General features: G+C 41.0%; 1 non-coding gene across 1 annotated transcript; it reads right to left on the bottom strand.

Moving 5' to 3' along the window:
- Positions 1-3,805: 3,805 nt before the first annotated feature.
- Positions 3,806-3,912, bottom strand: LOC118484469. The gene has a single exon (XR_004873580.1). It is a non-coding gene; the product is annotated as a small nucleolar RNA R71 (small nucleolar RNA).
- Between the last annotated feature and the right edge of the window lie 18,695 nt (positions 3,913-22,607).

Here is a 22,607-nt window from a genome sequence, read left to right on the forward strand (position 1 = left end):
CTTTAAAATGACCAAAATGCCCCTACAGGGCATAGTTTGAGTTTCAATTTGTTTTGGGCATAATAGAAGATATCTTACTGATTTCACAACATATTTAAGGCATATTAACTTAGGAAACATGTATATGACTCATATGATTACCCGTTATGCATTTTTCGCGTTCCGTTCGGTTTATGTAACTAGTTTGCATAAATTGACCGAAACGGGTCAAACCTTATCATTTTTGTCTCAAAATCCATAGTGTGTTTAGTTTACCCATCTTACACAAGTCTCCAAACTTGTCGGGTCTAAATCACATTCTATTCCGGTCTTCGCTTAATTGTGTGTTTGAACCGTATCTTCCTTTTAAAACTAACCGGTCTATGTTTAGGCTTAATTAAGATCCGTTGGGAATCTAATAGGTTATTAAAAACCTTCGTTCCAGATTAGGAGCACCAGTAAAAGCTACGTGCACTTGCTATTGTGAATTATACTTGCAAAGGTAAATACTTTTAACTTATTTTCCCTATACGGGCTTGGGGTACGGTATATAAAATACCGCTTGGTCGGGCATTGAATTTTTGATCTTATGAAGGTTAATTTATTGATATGACCCGTTTAAATTGTTTTGTTTGCTTAAAACCTTTGGGGGGTTAATGACCATGTCCCGGATATCCTTGGCATCATTCAAAGAAATGGCCACGACCTTAGCACGGGGTGTAGGCGTACACCCGCCAGTGCATATATAAATAATAAGGTATAACCGCCGGTTACGAGAATAACTCGTCGCGGGACTATACCATGTGGTGTGTGTATTAATCTTTAACCCGGTATTCAACCCGGGCTACTGAACGTATAACGAACATGTAATTCTTTTACAAGTTTATATATAAATAATTATCCCAAGTTATAAAAAGTTTTGTGCCATGTGCATTCAAATCAATTTTCTTAAACGTTTCCAAAATGAGTCAGTTAAATTGTATTTACCAGTGTAAACTGATGTATTTTCCCAAAAAGGCAAAGTGCAGGTCCTAATCGGAATAGGCCGGCCTCTCCTAGCATCAAATAAAAGTCTCGCAAGCTTAGATGCCTTAAAGTCTATGGAACAAAGTTTCTTTTTATCTTTTGATCCGCCTGTGGATCCTTTTCAACTATCTTGTGATACTTGATATTACAATTTATTCGGTTGAAATAAATCTATCTTATGCTTCCGCTGTGCATTTAAATTGTGTTGTTTGACTATGATGATTGATGTGTGTAAAATGCAACATATAAATTACATCAAATGAGGCATAAAACTAACCCTTTTTAAGTACTAATGTTGGAAAAAGAGTGTTTTTGTCTTCCTTTTGTATTTTATTAAATGAGCTCAAATTCACAAAAGAAGCAAAAAGACAGCTAAATCTAACATAAATACAAGAAAAGGAACATAAGTGGATTGCCCGACCCCTCAACAGCATCCTCCCAAGCAAAATAGAGAAGGCAGAAGACTGAACACGCCCCGTGCTCAGCCAGCACGGGGCCGTGCCCAAGAAGCAGCAGAAAAGACGAACCTATAGAAGCTTCTATTGCCCACCACGGGGCCGTGCCCAGTGAGCACGGGGGCGTGGCGAAAGTACAGCAGGCGCATTAATTGTAATTGCGAATTACATTTAATGAAGAGAGAGAGTGTCAGACAGGCACGGGGTCGTGTCCATCGGACACGGGGCCGTGCCCAGCCTTCTGTTCAGCCTATAAATAGGAGTGCTTGGTTTCATTACAACTCATCCCTTGGCACACCACCTCTCTCACACTTCATCCACCACCCACCACCATCACAACACCATCATCCACCACCATCATCCATTGTCCATCATAGAGTGTGTGAGTCGTGTCGGGATCCAAGATTGATCGTAAGAGTTCTTGACAATCAAGGCCATGTTTGCCTAAGTCTCTTACATCACTTGGTGAAGACAAGTGTTTAGTATAATACTTTTTATTTTCAATCTTTTGCACTTTTTATTTGGTTTTGTATTAATGACCTTAATAACTAGTTGCTTATGTTGAAGGTGATCTTTCCTTATCGTTTGTCCGTGGTGTCTTGGCATTATTTTACTGTCTATATAAAATAAAAGATTTCACCATTCATATCTCCACGGTCTATATGGAGGTATGTTGGCTACCTGGTCGGGGGTTAAGGGAACGGTTTGGTAAGGGTCTTGCCCTTGTTCAGCGTTTAGAGGTCCTGCAAGGGACCTGGGTCAAATTTAGTAGGATCTCCTTCAATGCCCATAGGTATTGGATGGCGGGGATCCAAACTCTTTGACCCCCTCGTAAGTTAACTACTATTAATACTATAACCCGGCTATTTAGGACTGTATCCCTGCTGACTCAGACTACTTAGTCGAGGGTAACGTCACCTCCAAAAGAGGGGCCTACCATAATTTGCATTAATAACTTAATTCATTATCTTTCAATAATCCGACCCTTTAGGATTGTATCCTTGCTGACTCAAACTACTGGGTTGAGGGTAACGTCGCCTTCAAAAGAGGGGCCTACTACAATAACTAAGATAATCTCTTAAACAAGTGCAAAAGTGCGAAAATAATCAAAGGTTATACTAATACACGAGTCGGATCCAAGTGATTCATCTTGTCTATCTGTTTTTATTTTTATTTTATTTTTCGGCATTTAGTTAGTTTTTATTTTCTTAGTTTAAAAATCTTTTCTAACATTTTGATTTGGTTAGACGTTGAGGATAAACCAGTACTAAAAGCTCTTGTGTCCTTGGACGACCTCGGTATCTTACCAACACTATACTACGTCCACGATGGGTGCACTTGCCCATATGTGTGTTTAGTGTTAGTAAATATCGTGTTTTATAAATTTAAAACTTGGCTAAAAGTGTAAAAAGTCTTAAATATACATCTAAAATATATACACACTAGCACGCATCAAGTTTTTGGCGCCGTTGCCGGGGACACAAGGAATTTAAGAAAGTTAGGAATCAACGGCCTAATCATATTTTTATTTTTTTTATTTTTTAGGATTTTCTTAGTTTTTCAGCTTCTGCAGAGCTCAGCACGGGTCGTGCCTGGTCGGACATGGGCCGTGCCCAGCGTTGTTACTGGCAGTTTTTAGTTTTCCAAGTTACAGAAGGCTGACCACGGGGCCGTGTCGGTGCAACACGGGGCCGTGTCCAACTCTCCAGTAACTGGGATCTGGAAAATAATCACTGTAACTCCGACCACGGGCCGTGTTCACTGAGCACGGGGCCATGGTGAACCTTCTGACCAGCATTCTTTTTTTGTTTTTATTGCAGGACTTGGAACCAGACGCCACCCCTACGTAGTGTATGAGCTCCAGTTCTAATAAGGACATAAAAGAACCTCTAGAAGAACCCGAACGCTTTCTTAGAAAAAGACTAAAAGCCAAAAACCAAGAGAAGGTTTCGGGAAATCACCTTCCAATGGCGGATCAACGTACTCTCATGGATTATCTATGACCCATCGTAGGTAACCTCGGCGCCGCTATCAATGCACCAAATGTTGAAGCCAATAACTTCGAACTTCGCCCGCATTTGATACAAATGCTCCAAAACTCCGCAACCTTCCATGGGCTTGCGGACGAGGATCCCCATCTACATATTACTAATTTCCTAGAAATATGTGATACCTTTCGGATCAATGGGGCATCAAATGATGTCGTCCGCCTTCGAATGTTTCCTTTCTCACTAAAAGACCGAGCAAAAGGTTGGCTTAACGCCCTCCCAGCTGGATCGGTAAACACCTGGGATGAACTAGCCCAAAAATTTCTATATAAGTATTTCCCTCCCGCTAAAATGGCTAAATTAATGACTGAAATTAATACGTATTCACAAGAGGACGGGGAATCCTTATATGAAACTTGGGAAAGGTTCAAGGAGCTATTGCAAAAGTGTCCACATCACGGCCTTGCGATATGGCAACAAGTATCCACCTTCTATAATGGGTTGTTGCCACACACAAGGCAGACACTTGACTCTAGCTCCGGGGGACTTTTAGGTAATCGCCGCCCGCAAGAAATATATAACCAAATTGAGGAAATTGCTCAAACCAATTTCCAGTGGCACACTCCCCGAGGCAATAAATCTATTCCCCCGGGCGCCCATAAGGTTGATGAAAACACTTCTTTACATGCCCAAATCGAGACCCTTTCTTCAAAAATAAAAAAATTAGAAATGACAAAAACGGTCTCGGTTATGGCTTGTGAAGGGTGTGGTGGGCCACATGAAAATTGGAGTTGTATGAAAGAAATGGACGATCAACAAGAGTTGGTAAGCTACATTGACAATAGACCTAGGCCGTCGGGTCCTCCAACGGGCACTTACAACCAAGGATGGCGGAATCATCCTAACCTTGGTTGGAGAGAACCCGGCAATAGTAGTAACCAACAAAACCAACGAACATACTTTCAACAACCAAGAAATGAGTCACAAAATTTCACTCAACAACAAGGTGGACGAGAAAGTCTTGAAGATACTGTATCTCGCCTCATCTCCGACACTGAAAAGAAAACTCGGAAAGATTTCTACAATTAGAATCAAATTTTAGAAATCAACAAGCTAGTATTCAAAACATAGAAAAACAATTAAGTCAACTAGCCCAAAATTTTTCCGAGAGACCACCAGGCGCATTACCAAGCAATGCCGAAACAAACCCAAAAGCGCAAGTTCATCTCATCACGTTACGAAACCGCACCGTGGGGCCTGCGGAAGCGCCACCACCGACAGAGGAGACTATACCACCACCTCTACAAGAAAAGGACTCCCCTCCATCATCAGAGCCTACCAAAGCTCCTCAAGTTCCGTACCTCGGTAGGTTAATTCGTCAAAAGACCAATGAGCAAGTCGCAAAATTCGAAAGTCTAGTAAAACAATTGCATGTCAACATTCCTTTTATTGATGTCCTAACCCAAATGCCTAAATATTCTAAGTTCATGAGGGACTTCCTCACTCATAAAAGGAAAATTGAAACGTTGCAATTAGTTAACTTAGGCGAAGAATGCTCCGCCCTCGTACTCAACAAACTCCCCCAAAAGAAAATCGATCCCGGAAGCTTCACAATTCCTTGCTCGATCGGGGACTCCCCCATTCGTAATGCTCTAGCCGACCTTGGGGCTAGCATTAACCTCATGCCCTCATCAATGTTCAAAAGACTCGACCTAGGAACAACGAGTCCTACAAAAATGAGCATACAACTTGCTGATCGGTCCGTCAAATTCCCACAAGGTGTCATCGAAAATGTCCTAGTAAAGGTAAACAAATTTGTCTACCCGGCCGACTTTGTTATACTTGATATGGAAGAAGACACCGAAGTCCCCCTCATACTAGGGAGACCATTTCTAGCCACCGCACAAGCAGTGGTAGACATGAATAACGGAACGCTCACCTTAAGGTACCGAGATGATGAAGTAACGTTCGGGGTTGGGAAGAGAATAGAGGACGATGATCTGGTCAACTACATGAAGGTTATTGATTCAAGTTTGGATGCTGCTCTCCGACGGTGCAACATGGGATGCAAAACATCCCACTTGGAAATTATATAACCTCACTTTGGGTCTAGCCAAGGACCTTATAAACGTGGCGCACCACGGAGGCATTCCGCGGAACTATCCTTAGCTTAGTTTAATCTTTTAGTTTTAATTTGCAGAAATAAAACACACTCATGGTGGTAAAGGATGATATGGGAAATGAGAAACATGGCCCCATGCACAGGAACAAGGCCACACGTCGACATTTCTCCGTTACAGTAGGTTCAACACGGGCCGTGCCCAGCCAACACGGCCCCGTGCTGAACCCCCTGCAGAAAAATGCCCAGTTCAGGTAACTGGACACGGGCCGTGTTCACCAGACACGCCCCCGTGTCCAGGCTTCTGTTTCTTTTTGTTAATTATCGTTACTGGAACTTGAACACGGGGCCGTGTCCGGTCCCCACGGGGCCGTGTCCAGACTGCCAGTAACATAAATTTTTGCTTTTAAACACCATGTTACACATTCAATCAACCTAAAAATTTATTTTTGGGACACATTGAGGACAATGTGTAATTTAAGTGTGGGGGGATGCTAAAACCTTGAAATTTGGAACGGCTAATCACCCCAATTTTTTTTTTTTTAAATTTTTTCATTTTGTCTAAAGTTTAAGTTGGGAATTCTAAGATTAATAAGGTTATATTTTTGCAAGTTTACAACCGATAGCGTCGTGATAAAAAGAACTAACATAAGAAAATTATGAAACGGCATGACAAGCTTAGTTAAAATTCGATTATATATATTTGATCATATATAAAAACCCATTCCTACAAAAAGTGAGTTTTGAGTCTTTATTGAGCATACAAATACACATCTTTAGACTAAATGCTCATTTTTCGTTTCTTGTGTGAATAGCCGCTTGGTTCTTACGACTCTAGAACTTGCCACGACGATTCATTCCCGGTCCTTACCAACTTAAACCCAAGTAAGTAAATGATGGAGGCATTAGGACTAACCCTTTTTTTCTTTCAAAACCATTATTTTTATTTTTCTTTTCACCTACCCAAAAACTCCCCCTAGTTAACCCCTTTTGAGCCTAAACCTTTCATTTCTTTACCCTAAAACCCTTTTACCCACCAAAACCCTTTTTATTTTTACCCTTTATTTTAGTAACAAGCTCGGTTTTCGTGTGACTGAAAAAAAATGATGAAGTTGGAAATAAACAAACAAAGCTCTTAAAACAAAAGCTTGTTTGAAGAAATACTTCATTAAGAATAAAAAGTCACTAAAATAAAATGTTTTGCGAAAACGGACGCTTTTTACGCTTTTCGCAACCACTAACCCAACTACCCACCTTTAGCCCAAGCCTTTACCCAAAAAGTCCTCTTGATATTTACAAAGGTAACAAGTTAAAAAGGAGGAGGATTGATTGCTTGGCAAGCCTATGGTAGGGATAAGTTCCACGCCGCTCTCGAGTGATTCACTAAAAATACACCTTCGGCCGAGTGTGACCCGTGAGGTATGTGAACTTGTATAAAAATGGAATTTTAAAAAGGCATGTTATGCCCAAATAAGTAATTCATCCTATGAAACGTTCTAAATAAATCATAACGAATAGGATTGTAAATAAATAAAAATAAAAACCAAAAAGATCTTGGATTCCCGACACTCTATGACAAGCTAAAACCTTCTCTTCTACCCATTCCATTTGGGAGTGTAAGCCACGTATTAAAGAGTTTTGCTTGAGGACAAGCAAAAATTCAAGTGTGGGGGTATTTGATGTGTGTAAAATGCAACATATAAATTACATCAAATGAGGCATAAAACTAACCCTTTTTAAGTACTAATGTTGGAAAAAGAGTGTTTTTGTCTTCCTTTTGTATTTTCATGATTAAATGAGCTCAAATTCACAAAAGAAGCAAAAAGACAGCTAAATCTAACATAAATACAAGAAAAGGAACATAAGTGGATTGCCCGACCCCTCAATAGCATCCTCCCAAGCAAAATAGAGAAGGCAGAAGACTGAACACGCCCCATGCTCAGCCAGCACGGGGCCGTGCCCAAGAAGCAGCAGAAAAGACAAACCTATAGAAGCTTCTATTGCCCACCACGGGGCCGTGCCCAGTGAACACGGGGGCATGGCGAAAGTACAGCAGGCGCATTAATTGTAATTGCGAATTACAATTAATGAAGAGAGAGAGAGAGTGTCAGACAGGCACGGGGCCGTGTCCAGCGGACACGGGGCCGTGCCCAGCCTTCTGTTCAGCCTATAAATAGGAGTGCTTGGTTTCATTGCAACTCATCCCTTGGCACACCACCTCTCTCACACTTCATCCACCACCCACCACCATCACAACACCATCATCCACCACCATCATCCATTGTCCATCATAGAGTATGTGAGTCGTCTCGGGATCCAAGATTGATCGTAAGAGTTCTTGACAATCAAGGCCATGTTTGCCTAAGTCTCTTACATCACTTGGTGAAGACAAGTGTTTAGTATAATCCTTTTTATTTTCAATCTTTTGCACTTTTTATTTGGTTTTGTATTAATGACTTTAATAACTAGTTGCTTATGTTGAAGGTGATCTTTCCTTATCGTTTGTCCGTGGTGTCTTGGCATTATTTTACTGTCTATATAAAATAAAAGATTTTCACCATTCATATCTCCACGGTCTATATGGAGGTATGTTGGCTACCTGGTCGGGGGTTAAGGGAACGGTTTGGTAAGGGTGTTGCCCTTGTTCAGCGTTTAGAGTTCCTGCAAGGGACCTGGGTCAAATTTAGTAGGATCTCCTTCAATGCCCATAGGTATTGGATGGCGGGGATCCAAACTCTTTGACCCCCTCGTAAGTTAACTACTATTAGTACTATAACCCGGCTATTTAGGACTGTATCCCTGCTGACTCAGACTACTTAGTCGAGGGTAACGTCACCTCCAAAAGAGGGGCCTACCATAATTTGCATTAATAACTTAATTCATTATCTTTCAATAATCCGACCCTTTAGGATTGTATCCTTGCTGACTCAAACTACTGGGTTGAGGGTAACGTCGCCTTCAAAAGAGGGGCCTACTACAATAACTAAGATAATCTCTTAAACACATGCAAAAGTGCGAAAATAATCAAAGGTTATACTAATACACGAGTCGGATCCAAGTGATTCATCTTGTCTATCTGTTTTTATTTTTATTTTATTTTTCAGCATTTAGTTAGTTTTTATTTTCTCAGTTTAAAAATCTTTTCTAACATTTTGATTTGGTTAGACGTTGAGGATAAACTGGTAATAAAAGCTCTTGTGTCCTTGGACGACCTCGGTATCTTACCAACACTATACTACGTCCACGATGGGTGCACTTGCCCATATGTGTGTTTAGTGTTAGTAAATATCGTGTTTTATAAATTTAAAACTTGGCTAAAAGTGTAAAAAGGGCTTAAATATACATCTAAAATATATACACACTAGCACGCATCAATGATATCAGCTACGTCACGATACTCCCCACCGGGCCCACCGGTAATACGTGGAAATATCAGGGTGTGACAGGTGAATACCTTTAAACCTGTGAAAGGATCAGGATCCCTTAAACATGAGAGAGGGCGCCAATCCTCTGATCTTTCGAAGTATCCTGAGTGTGTATCCTGGAGCTATATCCCGAAGCATTTGCAAAACAACCGTAAACTAAGGTGGGTGTTAGCATGGCTAACACCCCTCCAATGCTTAAGTCAGTATTGGGTTCTAAAGAATAAACAATATCAAATATTAAAAGAGATAGAACTCATACCATCCTGAGTTAGAAATTAAATTCCAAACTCACTTGAAATAGAGCTTTAGATGTATAGCATTCCAGGATCTTGGTAGCATATCCCCCTCCATATTCTTAAGTCGGTATGCTCCTTTTCCTGATTCTGATTCAATCTTATAAGGTCCTTCCCACTTTGGAGCTAACTTTCCCTCAGCAGGATTAGTAGTATTCTGAAAAGCCTCTCTTAATACCCAATCTCCCACCTGAAATCTTCTTGTCCTTATATTCTTGTTATACGCTCTGGATATCCTCTGTTGATATGCTGCCATCCTTAGCTTTGCTGCATCTCTTGTTTCATCAATAGTATCCAATTCCTGGCATAGGGCTTTAGGATTCCGCTAAGGATCCTGGAGATTGGATCTCGCCGTAGGTATCACCGTTTCTGTCGGGATCAGTGCTTCTGCTCCAAATACTTTGGAAAATGGGGTTTGGCCAGTTGCACCTTTTACTGTCGTTCTATCAGCCCATAAAACAAAGGGTAATTCTTCTGCCCATCTTCCCTTCTTAGCTCCAAGTCTTTTCTTCAAATTATTGACAATTATCTTGTTCGAGGATTCTGATTGTCCATTTGCTTGAGGATGTACCGGTGTAGATGTGATCATTTTAATTCCCCAACTCTTGCAAAAGTCAGTAGTCCTCTTACTTATAAATTGAGAACCATTGTCACAAATTATCTCAGCTGGTACTCCAAATCTAGTCAGGATATTTCTCTTAATGAAGGATACTACTTCCTGGTCTCTAACTTGAACAAATGCTTCAGCTTCAACCCACTTAGAGAAATAATCACTCATTGCCCGCATGAAGACTTTTCCTCCTGGAGGCTTTGGAAATTTTCCTACTATATCCATTCCCCACTTCATGAACGGCCAAGGGGAAGCGGCATGGTAAAATGGCTCAGCAGGTTGATGTAATATATTAATGTGTCTTTAACATGCATCACATCTTCGAGCATATTCTGCAGCATCTTTCCTCATTGTCGGCCAATAGTATCCTGTCCTTAATACCTTCGAGAATAACGACCTGCCCCCAGTATGGTTACCACAATCCCCTTCGTGTATATCCTGAAGCACTTCTTTGGTTTCGGGATCCTCCAAGCACCTCAGATATGGTCCTGCAAGATATTTCTTATACAAAACATTATTTATAATAGTGAATCATGATACCTTCATTCTAAAGGCCTTAGGATTTTCATCCTTCGGGATGTGTCCTTCCTTGAGATATCTCATGATTGGAGCCGTCCAGGACTTAGGATCCTCCTCGGGATACTCATCATCAGGATCTTGAATACTTACCACTTCCTTATCCTGAGATTTAAGAAGATCCGTCGCAGGATACAGAATATGTAATATTGGTATTTGGGTTCCCTCTGGTATCCTGACTGATGATCCTAGATTTGCCAAGGCATCAGCTTCAGCATTATCCTCTCTCGGTACCTGTTCAAGTGTAAAAACATCGAAATATCCTGCTATTTTTTTTGAGAATTTCGAGATACTTGATCAACTTCTCACCTTTAACTGCATAGGTCCCATTAAAATGATTAGTAATTAACAAGGAATCAACAAATACTTGTAAACCCTTGATATTCATACTCTTAGCCAATTCTACTCCTGCAATTAAAGCTTCATATTCTGCTTCATTATTAGTGGCAGGAAACTCACATCTAATGGCTAGGGTAATATGTCCCCCTGTGGTGATTTTAGTAGTATACCCAAACCTACACCTCTTACATTAGATGCACCATCAGTATGTAGTGTCCAGGATTCTATATTTTCTCCTAGTTGTTGCACTTCTAGGTCTACTTCATTTTGAATATCACTACTGAAATCAGCCACAAAGTCAGCTAAGGCCTGAGACTTTATGGCATTTCTAGGCTCATATATTAGATCATAGGCACTTAATTCCACTGACCATTTAGCCATCCTACCTGACATCTCGGGTTTCCTAAGCACATTTTTAATAGGATAGTTAGTTTTAACATGAATTCTATGTGTCTCAAAATAATGTCTAAGTTTCGTTGACGCCATAACTAGGGCTAATATCAATTTTCTAAATGAGAATATCTAGTTTCAGCATCTAATAAACTTTTACTAACATAATAGACAGGATACTGCTAACCTACATGATCCTTTACAAGGACAGCACTTACTGCATTCCCTCATACTGCAAGATACAGGGATAATGGTTCACCATTCTCAGGCTTCATCAATAGAGGTGCGGTTGAAAGATACTGCTTCAAATCCTGCAAGGCTGCTTCATGCTTCTCTCCCCATTCAAATTTCTTATTCTTCTTCAGGATATCATAAAATTCCTTGCGTTTTTCCGAGGATCTTGAGATAAATCTATTTAATGCTGCTACTCGCCCTGTTAATCTTTGAACATCTTTCATATTTGAAGATGACTTGATATCCAAGATCGCTTTTATCTGCTCCGGGCTTGCCTCTATCCCCCTTTTCGTCACCATGTATCCTAGAAACTTTCCTGCTCCCACTCTAAAATGGCATTTAGAAGGATTTAATTTCATGTTGTATTGGTCCAGGATATCAAATGCTCCCTTAATATCCTGGAGGTGATCCTCAGCCTTCTTAGATTTTACTACCATGCCATCAATGTACACCTCCATGGTGTCCCCCGGCTTGTCTTTGAACATCATGTTCACCAATCTTTGGTATGTTGCACCTGCATTTTTTAAACCAAAAGGCATAGCAGTATAAAAATAAATACCTGTCGGTGTCATGAAAGCAGTATTCTCCTGATCCGAGGCTTCCATTTGGATCTGTTGGAATCCTGAGGAGGCATCCATGAAGGTTAACATCTCGTGGTCAGCAGTAGCATCCACCATTGAATCAATATGAGGTAGAGGAAACGGGTCTTTGGTACAAGCTTTGTTCAAGTCTGTGTAATCTACACAGGCTCTCCATTTCCCGTTTTTCTTTTGCACCACAACTACATTTGCCAGCCATTTGGGAAACTTCACTTCCCTAATCATCTTGCTCTTTAACAATCTTTCAACTTCCTCCTTAATGATTGTGTTCCGCTCTGCAGCAAATTTCCTTCGTTTCTGTTGGACAGGCTTGAAAGACCTATCAATTCCGAGCTTGTGAGTTATATCCTTGGAAATACCTGTTATATCCTCGTGTTTCCATGCGAATGTTGACATCCTGCATTTCAAAAAGTTAGTCAATTGGTTTTCAATATCCTGAGGGATATTGGTTCCTACGAGCACCGAGATATCCGGATTATCCTGATCCAGGATAACTTTCTTTACATCCTGTTCTGAAGCCTCCATGATATCCTGGCCTCGCATCTTTAATTGCTATGCTGCACCAGGCTTTGTTGAGGATTTCACTGAAGAAGAATAACTTTCCTTTGCTTCCTGTTGATCACTTTCCACCTTGACTACTCCCCAAGGGGTAGGGATCTTGATGCATAGATGATAGGTTGACGGCACAGCTTTCATATCATGGATCCAAGGCCTACCTAATATAATATTATAGCAGGATAGGGAGTCCATCACACAAAAGCGCTGCATTGAGTTGACCCCTTCAACATACACGAGCAACTTTATCTCCCCTACTGTATTCCTGGCTTCTCCACTGAAACCAACAAGCACAGTGGATTTCAAAGTAATATCCATCGGGGATACATTCATCCTCTTCAATGTTTCCAGCTGAAATGGTTAGCAACATATAACGTTATTACCAAAGCATCATGGTGAGGATCCTGGACGGTATCCCTGTCATCGCTGTCGAACGTGATCACTTTGTCAGTCGTGAGGGTTGACATCCTGGTTGGCTTATCTCCTCTCTTTGCCTTGGCTTCCTTCGCGTGCCTTTTCGCCGCAGAATATAACGTCCCGCAGATGTCGGATCCTCCTGAAATAAAGTTAATTATTTTGGCATCCGCAGGAGGTGATGCCGCTCGTTCAGGATCCTTCTCAGGATCCTGACCCTTGTTCTTGTTTCTTCCCAGGAGGTCCTTTAGATATCCCTTGCTCAAGAGATAGCTTATTTCTTTCCTCAAAGCAATGCAATCCTCAGTAACGTGCCCGAAATCCTCATGGAAGGCACACCATTTGGACTTATCCTTCCAATCAGCTTTTTGCTGATTCTTCCGGGGCCATCTTGCTTTGTCTCCTAAACCCTGCATAGCATACATCAATTCAGGTATATTAACAGAAAAACAATATTCAGACAACTCAGGATACTCCTCAGGATCCTCGTCTTCAACATCATTCACTTTTTGCTGTCATTTCTGCCATATGGCTTAGAGCGATATGGTTTATACGAAGCTTCTGATTTCCTGTTGGTCGACGCATAGGTTGTGGACGAATTCATCCTCTCTTGCATCTTTCTGTCATCCTCCAGCCGAATATATCTTAAAGCCCTGTTACGAGCTTCATCCAGATTCCTGCAGGGATTCATTACAAGATCCTGGTAAAATTGAGAATCTTTTTGCAACCCCATCTTGAAAGCCTGCACAGCTGTTGCAACATCAAGATGCGGGATATCTAAGGATTCCCGACTAAATTTGTTCACATAATCCCTCAAGGATTCCTGAGGTCCTTGAGTTATCCTGTAAAGATCACTGGTTAGTTTCTCAAAACTTCGGCTGCAAGAAAATTGACTATTAAATAAATTAACTAAATGAGCAAATGAAGTAATTGAGTTAGGAGGAACGTTTAAGAGCCATTTAAAGGCTGATCCTGTTAAGGTAGAACCAAAAACCTTGCATAGGCATGCTCCCTTGAGATCCGGAGGGATAGGGTTGATTTCCATCCTTTCCCTAGATTGGGCAATATGCTCTTCAAGATCCGTAGTTCCGTCATAGAGCTTCATGTTGGGGGTCTGAAATCTTTTTGGGATTTCAGCATCACAGATGGGATACGCGAACCGTGATATCCTGTGGCTGTCTTGGGATACTTCTGGAATTGGTTGGACCACGCCAGGTACACTGGATATCATGTCCTTCAATTTTTGAAGCTCCCTGTAAAATGCTGATGTCATACCTGCATCCTGCAAAGATCCAACACCATTAGTAGCAAGAGTATTATTATTATTAGATACATTACCAGTCTGAGGATTCTGGCCATATCCTGAAGCATATCCTGAGCTTCTCACAGTTGACACCCTGACTGAAGAGGGTATCTCAGGAGCATGATTCTGGGAATGGCTAGGCAAAATATTCCGCCGGTTATCCTCAGTATAAACTGCAGAACTGAAGTTCAAAGCCCTGGGTTGCAAGGGAGTGACAGTATCCTCAGCGGGCCTGCTTGACCTGGATTTCAAGAGTTGTATCTCTCTCATCAGCATCTGGTTGGTCTCCTGCTGCTGCCTCATCTGTTCCTGTACACTACCAAACAAATTTAGAATTTCTTCATTAGAGGCCAAAACAGGAGCAGATCCCTGAATGTTGCGAGCGGGAATAACATCCTGAGGCAGTGAAGAGGCTTGGGTTCTCGGAGGAGGTGGTGGAAGCACCGAACCAATTGTTGGAGAGGTTGTATCAGACATGGTGGAAGAGCTCATGTTTGATCTCGAGGCCATTGAAAATAGTGTAGCAAAAAGTTTTGAAAATAGAAAACCAAGTAATCATTTTGCAAAAGATTTTAGTAGAATAGCACCACTTGCCCCACGGTGGGCGCCAAATTGTTTTGGTCAAAAATTACCGAAGCAATGAAGTGATCAAATTAGTTAAGTGAGGTAGTGTGCTAAGAAAATATGTTTAAAAATGTGTTAATTAAGTTGTTTGCAAAAACAGTTTTCAGGATACGGCTCAGGATATTGAGTTGTATCTATGATCAAACGATGAGCAAAAATGTAAAGGGTGACACGGGATATACGAGGAAAGCCCTTAGTCAATCTAGATCACCGGCACAAAACCTCGGGAGCTGAAAATCGCAGCTGCCTTGTTCTTCTTATTACTTCAAATGTCAGGATACAGTGCAGGATATGATACGGATCAACTAAGTGTTACAATGCAATTCGAATACAAGTGTAGGTGTGTTGTGAGTGTTTGCAGCTAGAGAGAAAGAGTGTACGAGAGATTGTGTGTGTTCTTATCTGATCTGAACAATCTATTTATAGTAAAATAAACTAACTAACTAGCCTATTATTCCGGGATTCAACGAATATTCCTTATGTGAACGTTGTAGTCCACGTCTTCCGGCTTCAACGTCTATAATCTAACAGATTTGCCCGAGTCTTGAGGAGAAGAAGTCCACTTGAACGTTAGAGACTTGTTCCAATAAACTGCACATGAGTTAATTAGTTACCACCAGGATACTGCATCAGGATGTTACCAATATCCTGATCCGGTATCCTAATCACAATAAAAGAAACTTAGTCAGAATATTAGTCAGAATATATAAGCAGAAAATCACCCATAACACCACCCATTTGTGATACGGAGACACCAAAGAGTTTTCAGACACCAAACATGAAGCTATATGATGGCTCACCTGATCCAGAAGAGCATGTAGCTCAGTACAGAGAAAGAATGGAGATCAATCCCATTCCTGAGAGGTTAAAAGAAGCATGTATATGCAAGGGTTTCGGATCCACACTGACAGGATCAACTCTTAAATGGCTGCTAAGTCTTCCCCCTTACTCTATTACTTCGTTTGCTAATCTCGTTGATTTATTTAATAGCCAATTCTCATGCAGTAGGAGATTTGAACGATTAACTAGCGATCTATATAGGGTAACACAAGGTCAAAATGAATCACTTAGAGATTATATCACTAAATTCAGTAGAGAATCCTTAGAGATTCCTAATTTGGATATTGCTACGGCTGTAGAAGCTTTAAAAATGGGTTTACTTAAGGATTCACAGTTCTATGATGATCTTGTCATGACCCCTTGCAGGAATCTTGATAAAGTAAGAACCAGGGCCCTTAGATTCATCCTCCTAGAGGATGATAAAAGGATCCAATAAAGATTGGCAGGATCCTCAAAGCAGGAAAAGCAAGGATCCTACTTTAGGAACAACAAGTCCAAATCATATAACAAGTCTGATAATCAAAATGTGCATGTAGTGGAGCAAGAAGAGGATGACGAAGATTATCCACCCATTTCTGAATATTGCTTTACTGTTGATAATAATGAACTAATCCTTGCATTGCAGAACTTAGGTGAGAAAGCAAGATGGCCCAGAAAGAGTGATAAGCCAGCTACAACAAAAGACAAATCCAAATGGTGTGCATATCATGAAGATTTCGGCCATCTCACTGACGAATGCATAGCACTCAGGAAAGAGATTGGTTATTTGTTAAGCAAAGGGCATTTGAAGGAGCTGTTTGGAAGGAAAAAGATTAAGGATCCAGGATCCTGAGAAGATTCCAGAAAGAGCTCCTGCTCTCCCAGCTGATGCACAAATTATCAACTTCATATCTGGTGAATCAGACATATGTGGCACTTCCTTTTCAGCAGTCAAGAGGCATGCCAAAGAAACGAAGATGGATAATGGGGATAGGCCCATTCGAACCTCAATCCTTACATAGGAGAAAGTTATATCCTTTGATGAGGATGATCATGTGGATATTCAGGATCCTCATCATGATGGTCTTGTTATTACTTTGTTTATATCTAATCATTTTGTTCGTAGGATTCTGATAGATGGAGGAAGCTCAGCGAACATCATTCAACTTGATGTCCTCAAGAAGATGAACATCCCTGAATCAGAAATTATCCCAAGATCATCAGTTCTTGTGGGATTCAGTGGAGAAACCAAGAACACTTTGGGGGACATTAAACTTCCCATTTACATAGAGGGAGTTAATTCTTTTAAAAAATTTTGTGTTACAGATTGCTTATCCTGTTGCAATGTTATCCTTGACAGGCGATAGATACATGACATGAAAGCGGTTCCATCTACATACCATCAATGTGTGAAACTCCCTACTCCATGGGGTGTGGTGAAGATTGAAAGTGACCATCAAGAAGCCAAGAATTGTTATACTTCATTAATGAAGCCAGCCTCAAGACCTAGGGAGCAATAGCAATTAAAGTATCCTTCAAGAGATGTCCTGGAGGCAAGAGAACAAGATGTGAAAGATATCCTGATGGATCCTTAGGATCCTGAATCCAAAATCTTTATAGGATCCGGGATCCTCAATGACATCGAACATGATCTTGTATCCTTCCTCAAGAGCAGAAAAACTACCTTTTCCTGGAAGCATGAGGACATGACAGGTATTTCTAAAGATATTATCACTAATAAACTTGGCATTGACAGGTCGTTCAAACCCATACATCAAAAGAGGAGAAAGTTTGCACCTGAAAGGAATGCCATCATCCAGGAGGAGGTAGATAAACTACTCAGAGCAGGTATGATAAGAGAGGTTAAGTATCCAAGGTGGTTAGCCAATGTGGTTGTTGTTCAAAAGAAAAATAGAAACTGGAGGGTATGTGTCGATTTCACTGATTTAAACAAGGCATGTCCCAAGGATCCTTTCCCATTACCCCACATTGACTCCATGGTGGATGCTACCACGGGTCATGAGTTGTTGACTTTCATGGATGCTTCTTCTGGATTCCAACAAATTCAGATGGAACCATCTGATCAGGAGGATACAACCTTTATGACCCCTACTGGTATCTATTGTTATATTGCTGTGCCATTTGGACTAAGAAATGCAGGTGCTACCTACCAAAGGCTAGTCAATATGATGTTTAAAGAACAAATTGGACACACAATGGAAGTCTATATAGATGACATGGTGGTTAAGTACAAGAGAGCTGAGGATCACCTTAGAGATTTGGAAGAAGCATTTGATATCCTTGATAAATTCAACATGAAATTGAATCCTTCGAAGTGTCAATTTGGTGTAAAAGCTGGCAAGTTCCTAGGTTATATGGTGACAAAAAGAGGCATAGAGGCAAGTCCAGAGGAAATCAAGGCGGTTGTGATTATTAAGTCCCCTGCTAATGCCAAGGACGTGCAAAGATTGACAGGAAGGATCGCAGCCTTGAACATGTTCATCTCAAAGTCATCAGAGAAATGCAAGGAATTCTATGACATCCTGAGAAAGAACCAGAAATTTGAGTGGACTGAAAAACACGAGAATGCTCTCAAAGCCCTTAAGGATTACCTATCCTCAGCTCCAGCCTTGATGAAACCGGAAAAGGGGGATATATTATCCTTATACTTGGTAGTTTCTTCTAAGGCAGTAAGTGCAATCCTTGTAAAGGATCATGAAGGTACCCAACATCCTATGTATTATGTAAGTAAAAGTTTACTTGATGCTGAATCCAGGTATTCACATTTAGAAAAACTTATCCTTGCTTTAATTATGGCATCTACTAAACTACGCCATTATTTTGAAACTCATGCTATTATTGTTAAGACTAACTTTCCAATTAAGAATGTTCTTGTTTTGGTCAAAAATCACACAAGGATAATGTAACCAAACTTTATGAAAACGGGGTATGATGCTTGGTTAATTATGAAAGTAAAGGATCACTTCTGTGATAAAGGATGCAAAGACACAATGATTTATACGAGGAAAAAGCCCTTGATCAATGTATGATCTCCGGCATAAAAAACCTCGGGTGATGGCAACTACCGATCACCAACTTCAATATAACAAAATTGTAGTTACAACTTCGGATAGTAATGAGCTGAGTACAAGGATCACTGAGTGTCTAAGTGTTTGAGAGTTGTGTCGTATGTCGTGTGTGTTCTTCCGAATGAGGAAGAGTGGTATTTATACATGTGTAGGTGACCTATTTTAGGTAAAATGACTAATTATCAGCTCATTACCCCTTTAGAAATAAAGATAATCTAGCCTAAATTGCTGCCCATGAATTAAGCCATGTTTCCATATCCTGTGCAACGTCTATCTTCAATTAAGCTCTTGCCATAATTATGAAGACGCGTCCCTGGATCATAATGCTTAGAGCGTATCCTGCTACATGTTCCTGCAAAACAATATTGTATTAAGCGGAAGTGGCCGTTAGTATGAGGATCACCATAATGTCCCATGATCCTGATCCTGAAGTCCTGCTGAGGATCACTGTCTGTCAAAGAAACAAGGATCACTGGTTAGGATCATGTGTAAGGATCACCTATAATAAAATCCAGCCCTAACAATTGCCCCCAAAATATAAGGAGTTAATTGTAAATAGACGAGTTATATTTTGTTCCGATCTTATCTCTAACGGACGACTCCAAGAAACTAGCCGTTATGCTCGGACTAGCCGTTGTGATCATTACGTCAGAGATGTGACAATCGTGCAGATCATGATTATAAATAAGAGATAGGGTGAGGATCAGTTTGTATTTAAATTCGAGATACACTCCCTTTATATTCTACACCGAAGATCGATCAGGTACTCTCCTCTTCTCTTTTTCTTCTCTCTACTCCCTTTGCTCTGTTTTCCGTTTCTACTTTGTTTCTGTTCCAAACATGTTGCTCCGGAATTCTCCGCACAAGGATTCCAAGAAGGATAGTCCCTTAAAAAGCCAGGGGATTATCAAGGATTCTCCTACGGAGAGGTGTTGCTTCAGTGATGCTCACGTAGACAAAATTCGTCATTGTTTTCCGACGAATGCCGTTTTTAAATCCTTTGATCCTACTGCTTTGAGCGACTTTGTCTCGGATGTCTGGGTGGCTTTTCCTGCTACCCCGTTTGCTATAGGGTACTCGTATCCTTTTCCAGACTTTACCCAGTCTTTCTTTTCCTTAACCGGCATCTCTTACATCCAAGCTATGCCGATGATCTGGAGGGTTCTTTATACCTTCGAGATGATCATCGAGCAGGAAGGGATTGATCTGGGGATGGCGGAGTTAGCTGAGTTTTACGATCTCACCACCTTCGGTTCTCACCGATATTTGTTGAAAAGGAAAGCTGGGGAGGATCACCCAATCTTCAAAGTTACTAAGAACGATACAAACTGGAAACGTCGGTTTTTCTTTGTTAAGAGGGATTCCATCCCGGATGGGAAGGATCTGCCCAAGGAATGGGCCACTCATGGTAGGGTAGAGGATCCTCGAAGGATCACTATCAGTCCTGTTTCATATGATGAGGATCACTGATGTCTTATTTCCTTTGTCTTTTATGCAGCTATTTCCATTGCTCGTCTGAAATTAACCCCCGCTGCAAAAGAAAGAGTGTTAGCTTTTAAAAAGCTTGATCCTGAAGTTAGAAGCTTCCAAATCACTATCCAAGATTCTCAAGAGATATCCTCTGCATCTGCCACCATGTCAAGTAAGTATCCTCATAGAAAGTAAGTTTTATGTAAAAGTATTTAATTTAACAAGGGAACTTATCTCGTTTTTGAATTGTGTAGGTGCTGGAAAATCTGCCAGGTCTGTTAAATCTGCCTCCAAATTTGGGATAAGTGATCTTGCCAATGTCACGTCTTCAAAGAAGAAGGCTCCTGTTGCCAGTCCTTCAGCATCAGCTCCTAAAGCACCTATCCGAGGCAAAGGAAAGAAGAGGAAGGCTTCAGATGATCTCCAGGGTTTTCCCCTCCTCCGTCAGCAATTCCTCGACTACGTGAATGAAGTAAGGATCACTGCCCCTGTTGGTTATCCGTCTCGCATATCCTGTTTGTGTATCCTGCCTTTCTTGAGGATCATCTGATCCTAAGCTTATCTTTTTTCTCCTGTTGCAGAAACTTGCCGAGATTGAGACCTATCTTGGCCATGTTGAGGACCAGGAGAGCCAAATTGCCGATCTCCAGCAAATGGGTGTGTTAAAGGATCTCAAGATAGGAGATCTTGAGAAGGAACTCCGGGTCATGAAGGCTGAGGCTGCTCAGAGGTTGATCGATATGGATAACGAGAAGCAGGAGATCACCCAAGATGCTAAGGTCTCCGCAGCAATTGCTATGTACAAGATACAACTTCAGATGGCTGAGGAGGCTCAGGATCCCACCTTTGACAAAAGCTCGTGGGACGTTGAAGGTTGGAAGGCAAGGCTGGCGGACCTGGAGGACGAGGATGAGGCTGAGGAGATCCCCATGCTGGAAGGTGGTGGTGCTGAGAAGGATCAAGGTGGAGATGCTGGTGGTGATGAAGCAGCGAAGGAGTAGGCTGCATGATTGGGCGATGATGGATATTGTTGACTAGGCCGGAGCCCAATTTTTTAGGTTTGGTAGTGGTTTTTTGTGGTTGTTGATGGTTTGAAACAATTATGGTCTGTAATCTCCGAACAATAGTTTCTTAGGGTTAAGGATCCTGGATCCTTTGAACAATAGGTAGGATTGCAAAAGGTGGAGGGATCCTCTGTTTGGGGGATGAAGCCTTTGTGATCCTGCCGCTTTAATTTTCCTGCACAATGCTAAGACCGCATAGACAATGGACACCCTTTGCCAACCCATGTGGACGGGCCACGTTTTGCTGGTAGAAATGTGGGTTGGCAATTTTGACAACTTTTTGAAAGGGTTAATGATCCTTTTATTTAATAATATAACATTAATCTTTCTGGCTTATCTTGTGTTGTTATCCTTCAATAATCCTCTTATTTCTCAATTGCTATATTTGTTAAAATAACAAGAGTTGAAAAAGTGTTTAATAAACTTAGGATATGATCCTAGATCAAATATCCTCATATTGAAAATTCTCAAAGTGTTTTAGTTCAAGGATTACAGGTTCGGTTGTCAAAGTATAAGGGTTGGTTAGGATAAAAAATAGTCAAGGATCATACCTGAGGATCCACGTTAGGATCCTAACCTTCAATCAAGACAATCATAGATAAGACTTTGATAGTTAATAAGGATTAAGGACCCTTATATGTTTAGACTTCCAAAACCTGAAAAGTGAGATATAACTTGGGACTAAGCCAATGTAAAAGATAAATTAGTAACTGGGGACATGCCCAAAGGATAACTGAGAATGATCCCGGAGGATCACTGGGGACAAGCCCATAGGATAACTGGGGACAAGCCCAAAGGATAACTGGGGACAAGCCCAAAGGATCGTATGTAAACTGGAGTATGGCCCTTTCTGGCAACTATCCAAACTTAGTGACATGAAAATGTCAAAACCTTAGCTAACGTGAAAACGTTAGAAACCTTAGGAACGGATGTATGGTACGTCTACCATTATACGTAGGATCCTAAATATAGCCAGTACGATGAGGTTGTCAGCCCCGAAAGTGGGTACTGGTCCCAAAGACGTGAACTATACCAGGATCATCGTGCGCTGCTGGCGGAAACTGGGGATAATCCCAAGGATAACTGGGGTTGGACCCAAGGATCTGTGGTGCTCTTGGAGATCTTTGACGATTTGCTGAAGATACCTGAACTATCATAACTCAAATGGTTTGTGAGTAGAGGATGAAGGATACATGATCCTTATCCTTAGGCAAAAAGTAAGAAAATGTAATAGTT

The sequence above is a fragment of the Helianthus annuus genome, chromosome 11 (assembly GCF_002127325.2).
Source record: "Helianthus annuus cultivar XRQ/B chromosome 11, HanXRQr2.0-SUNRISE, whole genome shotgun sequence".
In the NCBI taxonomy this organism is placed as follows: domain Eukaryota; kingdom Viridiplantae; phylum Streptophyta; class Magnoliopsida; order Asterales; family Asteraceae; genus Helianthus; species Helianthus annuus.